The following is a 6,812-nucleotide window of genomic DNA, read 5'->3' as shown; positions in this document are numbered from 1 at the left end:
GACTATTTAATGCGCTGCCAGCTCATCTAAGAAACATATCAGGAGTGAGCGTAGATGTGTTTAAGAATAAGCTCGATAAATACCTAAGATGCATCCCAGACCATCCAAGACTGGAAGATGCAAAATACACCGGAAGATGCATTAGCAACTCTGGTGGATATACGAGGTGCCTCACACTGAGGGACCTGGGGGGAACCCAAACATAGAATAAAGCAATAAGGATAAGGCTCTCTCTCTCTCTCTCTCTCTCTCTCTCTCTCTCTCTCTCTCTCTCTCTCTCGTAGAGCTTCTGGGTGCGGAGTTTCTATTTAAATGTTTAAAGGCTGGTCATGAATGTCAGAGGTAAAGGGAAATAAAAATGCTTCAGAGACAGACCATATATACTGTACATATGATCAGCGCCCAAGTTACGACCGGGGATGGCCAGGCAATGGTTGCCAATGATTTAACAGGTAGACCTAAACCCCCGGTCCTCAAATCACAAGGATGGTGAGGTTGCAGACACTCCAAGAAATATCATGTTTTAGCTTGACTCGAACCCCAGTCCGGCGATCGCTAAGCAGGGACGTTTCCAATAGGCCACCACAACCCCAATTTGTGCTCATAAATAGTTTTTATGCTCTTTTACTCTTTTATTTTTGTGTTTCTGACATTCATTCTCTCCTACAGTCCATTTCTTTTAGCGATGCATATTTGCACCGACTCGCAGCGGTGCCCTTTTAGCTCGTAAAAGTTTCCGGATCGCTGATTGGTTGGACGAGATAATTCCAACCAATCAGCGATCACGAAACTTTTCCGAGCTAAAAGGGCACCGCTGCGAGTCGGTGCAAATATGCATCGCTAAAAGAAGTGGACTATAGTTTCATGATATTCATGATTTTAGGGCCCAGTCTTTCGAAAATAAATTTTTAAAAATACTTTATTAACTTCAGACGTTTTTTTTTTTTTTTTTTCTATACTTCGTTGGATTAAATTTCACCCTCAGTTAATGTTCATTTGAGAAATTCTCAAAGTTGCTGTTAATACCATATACGGCCAAAACTATCAGCTTTCAGCTGGTGATTAGGGTGTGGTTGAAATAATTATTATCCGAAAATTCTATTATCAATTGAAATAACATGAACTCCTGATGTTAAAGAATATTTATTTCTTTCTTTTGGCATTAACTAATAAAGGAAAATCCTACAGAGTAATTGTTATATCTATAACAGAAAGAATTGATTACTGATCAAGCTTAAATCTACTATTTAAACATAATTAATATATAATGTCGATATTGATAATTCTTATTTTCAGGTATATTTTTTTTAACTATCTGTTATGGAAAATTTCATCATCTTTAGCTATTTTTTTTCCATTTTCTCGGTAAAAATCTACTAATTATCTGTATTTAAATATTGTACACATTTATTTTCTTATTTGTCAAATTGAAAATAGTTTTAATTTTGTGTGCATAGTATTCATAATATCATATTCAACAAAAAATTCTACAAACTACCTTAAAATATAGTAATTTCTTTTATTTTCATAAAATATGTGTTAAGAAATAAACAATTCATCTGATTCATGGAAAGTATTTCATTCTGTATTTATATTTTGAAATTTTTGTTATCGTAGACTTTATCCGAATGTTGATTTCGTCACAAATCCACTGTTTATGCTGGGTTAGGCTCCGTCGATTTTGATGTTCTAATTATATCGAAAGTAAATTAAAGTGACTGATATCGATATCACTAGAACCATTAGATATATGCTTACATTGAATGAACAGGTGGCAAATAATTTAATATTGTCAATAGACGTACATACGCACAAAGGCGCCCCATCAGACACATATATAATGTAAATATATATATATATATATATATATATTTATATATATATATATTATATATATATATATATATATATATGCATATATATATGTATATATATATGTATATGCATATATATATAATATATATATATTGTATATATGTAATGTGTGTATATGTGTGTATGTATGTATGTGTATATGTGTGTATGTATGTATGTGTATATATATGTGTGTGTATATATATATATATATATATATATATGTATATATAATATCTATCTGTATTTATCTGATATCAAATGGGTATTTGATTCAACAGTGTTTGATGTATAAAATTATCTGCTTGTAAAAAAGAGAACTACTTAGTAAAAAAATTGCCCAAACCTGAAAATGGGTGCTTTAAAGCTAAACAGAAAACTCGCACACTGTAGATGAGAGAGAGAGAGAGAGAGAGAGAGAGAGAGAGAGAGAGAGAGAGAGAGAGAGTGTGTGCGGGGACTAGTTCACCTAAAATTCGGGAAGCTGATGAAACTTGTTGATAAAATTCCTTGAAGCAATTAAAGTTGAAACCTTTGTGCACAAGATTGCCTCTCGAAACAGCAAACCAAAAATCTCTTCAATCTAATCCTGACTTAAAAGAAAAACACCGAAAGGATTCTCTCTCTCTCTCTCTCTCTCTCTCTCTCTCTCTCTCTCTGATTAGGTTCAAGTTTACTATGACGTATAAGCTAAACTAAGCTATTACTAGTTCACATTTTAATAACTTTTGTAATAAAACTTTTTTTGGATTCTTAAAATTTTTCAGATCAAGTCTGTTTAAAGAAATATGAATATTTCATCACAAGTCTGCTTTCATTAATATGTCTGTGTATATATATATATATATATATATACACACATATATATACATAACATACACATATATATATATATATATATATGCCCTCTCTGGGTGGGAATACAATAACGTGGTGAAAGGTGTTGGGTATTGCCATAGTCAGGACCACCCATACTAGGTTGGTTTGCTGTCAGCGATCCTACTAAAGTCTCCCACCATCTCCAATTCGGAGTGGCCAGCGTGGTGATGAAAATGGCCAAACCATAGATATGAATAAGAACGTGCCTGAGGCCTTTGTCCTGCAGTGGATTACAGTAGAAACGACTGCATTGATTGATATACAGTATATTGCGGCCATGTAACTTCACGTTAACAATTAATAGATAAAATTCTGGTGGCATCCAAAAATCGAAGACGGCATATATCTGGACATACTTAGCTCAACTTAGTTTCCATAATAGCACGAAAACAGCATTTACGTGTTTCAATCTAATGTTTGGTGTCGACATGTGTTTCAAATCAATTTTTGTTCGTGCTGTGTCTTCGTTAGGACAAAATTGGTTAAATGATAGTAATACACTTCAATGTAAAGGCTTTGATGGTGAAAGATTAAAAATAAAAAAAATTTTTAATGCTCCGAAATTGATTAATTAAGTATTTATACATGAAAACTTCAAGATTCTTTGAAATGAGAATTATTAAGATTAATGTTGAAATATATGAACGGTATTTCGCAAGGCTTCACGAGATTTCATGACCGAAGCTCACGGTTCCATTCATGCAACGGGATTAACGTCGGTTATTCACGAATATTAACGTTTGTCCGTAGTGACTATGAGTTGTGAGGCTTACTTACTCCTTCAGGAAATCTAGATTTGTAGATTGAGTTAATCTCGGATTCAATTGAAAGCGAGGACTTTTACTCTTGGCAAGCCGTGGTCTTGTTGTTCCAGCATTTTCTCTACAATGAAGTAGTTTTTTTGCTCCCATTTAGACCGTCCATGTCATTTTGATTCCTTCATCGATGATGTTCACCATTCCACTCTTGCATAGAGTTCAATGTAGAATTTTCAAAACTGGTCTCGCTTGTGCAATGCAGCATAAAACATAAGGCTCATTATGCTTGTAAAACACCTTGGTGTTCGATTCCAGTTGATTTTTAACCTTATCACTCTTCACAACCGCTTGATCTTTCAAGGATCCGTTATTCTCTCTCCAAAGACGTATCTTAGGAACTTCCATCCAGTTCATCCAAGCATTGCCACTTCTAAATAGGGTACCTGGACATGTTAACTTACGTGCACAATCAATAGATTAAAAACGTGAACTTCGTTGATAAGGAAGAAAGCTTGTGAGATCGGTCACGAAATTCTGTTAAGCCTTGTGAAATATAATTCATGGATTTAAACATTTATGTCGATATTTTTCAATTAGAAAAATACTTAGTTTTTATTGTTAATTTTATTCAGAGTATACAAATATTTTGAAAACTTAATCCTCGCTACTATAGCCTTAATATTGAGTTGCAATTCCATCGCTCATCTAATGTAGTCCTGACTAAGAATCGCGTAAAAAAAGTGATTCGAAACACAAGTCGACACCAAATATTAAATGGAAAAAACGTAAATACAGTTTTTGCGATATCCTGAAAGCTTAACTGGAGCACAGTTTATCAGGATAGATAAACTGTCTTTGATTTTTTACGTCACTAGGATACTATCTATAAATTCATCATCATTATCATCAGCCATTACTGGTCCACTGCAGGACATGTCTAAGACGTGTCCTTCCAAGTGCGTCTGTTTATGGTCTTTCTATGCCAGTCCACACCCGCGAGCTTTTAGTTCGTCAATCCATCGTCTTCTCTTCTTTCCCCTGCTTATTATGTAATCTCTAGGGACCTATTTCGTTATTCTTAATGTCCATCTATTATATGACATGCATATTATATGTCTTGCCCATGTCTATTTCTTTTTGTTACATGCTGTTAGAATTTCGTCTACTTTAGTTTGCTCTCGTATCCATATTGCTCCTTTTTCTGTCTTTTGGTATTATTCCCATCATTATTCTTTCCATACCTCTTTGATTTGTAACTATCTTGTTCTAAGACTTTAGTAAGGCTCCAAGTTTCTGACGCACAAGTTAAAACTTAAATGCTTTTCTTTTTAGAAAACGTGGCATTCTACGTTTCATAATCTCATTTGGTTACCAAACGTTCAACTCCTCATGCTTTTCCTTCATTCAATTTCTGTCTCGCGTCCTGGGAAAACACTTTGTGTCTTTTATAAGTACGTATGTTTATTTTAACCATCTCGAGAGGTTAATCCAAAGTTTTATATGTTGTCTCTCTGCATTTTCATTGAGCATTATCATAGTTTTAGTAAAATTTATTCTTAGTCCTGTGTATATATATATATATAATATATATACTGTATATATGAAGTATATGTATATATATATATATATATATAAATATAAAATATACACATACATATATACTGTATATATGAAATAATATATACTGTATATATATGTATATATATATATTATATATATATCATGTATATATCTATATACTGTGTATGTATATATATATACACGCACACACACATGCATGCATACAATCAAATATACAAATATATATAGTGTTTATTTTTTATGGTAAGTAAAGATGAAGTGAATAATTTTCCCAAAATTTCCTAATTGTCGTCCAGCTGCCATTTGGGAACCCTTGTTCAAATTCAAACAAATTTTAAACGAAGATTTTATTTCCTGGAGACAGTTTTACGTTAGTTAGGTTCTCCGATGCCTAAAGTGGTTTTATTGCGAGCAATAAGAAGTCGGAGATACTTTCGAGATTAATCAAAATTTATCTTTTAGAATAATCATAACAATCAGATGAAAATAAACCTCTAAAAGCTTCTGTTAAGAAACTATTAACCTCCATCTATTCACTTTCAAAAGAGCTTATGATTTTACTTCCATTAGTTTTGGTGAATGCGATTGATATTTTAAAGATAATTTAAATTTACGATGTTCTAATTTCTTGTCCTAAAACTAAATTGATCGTCCAATCAACAGGAGTTTGGAAAGATAAGAAAAATTTCTATTGCTGGAATTATCATCTTTAAAAAGCCTTTGAGGATATTATCTTAATTATATTTTTCTTGATTGATTTATTATTTATTTATGGCAGAGCTATTTTAATCTTGGAGTTGCTTTTAGATAAAGATAAATGTTCTGAAGAAATGCAAGCTCTTAGTATCAGGTTGTCTTTTAAAAACACAAGGACTTTATCAATATTAACAGGTGCCTTACTGTGACTCGAGTCGCAGATCAAAATGTAGAGAGGCAGTAATAATATTACTCTTTTATCAGGTGAAAATGAAAACAAATATACAGCCTGTCTTAAATCATGGCTGAGGTTAATGTTAAAAACCCAGGTAAATTGGGACATGAGCTTTCAATAGAGCTTTCTAGCATTGCTTAAAAGTGAAGCAGATGGTCATGGTCACAATCTTTTATCAGGTGAAAATGAAAAAAAAAATACAACCTGTTGTAAATCAGGGCTGAGGTTAATGTTAAAAACCCTGGTAAATTGGGACATGAACTTTCAATAGAACTTTCTAGCATTGCTTAAAAGTGAAGCAGATGGCCATGGTCACAAGATCTGACCCTGTCTGACAGTGTCTTCTGTTCTTGTTAGTATTTTATTTGATATTTATGATGATTTGTCGATCACATTTCAATAAATCTTTACATTAAAACCAGGATCTTCAATTCTTGCCTAACCTATGAGTATCCTCAGGAATGTCCTTGCTAAGTACTCAAAGAGACAACAGGCTATATCTTCAATATATGGTTGAACCTTGCAGTAAAAGATATACTTTTCTTAAGTAATTTTTTTCCTTAAGAAAATCTTTGGGCCATATGAAATGGGCAGATACACTTTAAAAACGTGGCATTTAGTAGTTGTGGGGAAAAATGGTGCCAGGCTGGGATAATGGCAAATCGCCATTTTCGCCGATGTTTGCGTCTTCAAACACAATTCTAACAAAACAATTAGAAAACGCTTATAACAGTATATCATTTTAAAGTACATTCATTTTCCTTTGTTTTTACAGGAAAAATGAAAAAATACGACGATGCTTGAGTAAA

This window comes from Palaemon carinicauda, chromosome 33, assembly GCF_036898095.1.
Source record: "Palaemon carinicauda isolate YSFRI2023 chromosome 33, ASM3689809v2, whole genome shotgun sequence".
NCBI lineage: Eukaryota > Metazoa > Arthropoda > Malacostraca > Decapoda > Palaemonidae > Palaemon > Palaemon carinicauda.
The sequence above is the reverse complement of the archived record's forward strand: the minus strand, read 5'-3'. Positions refer to the sequence as shown.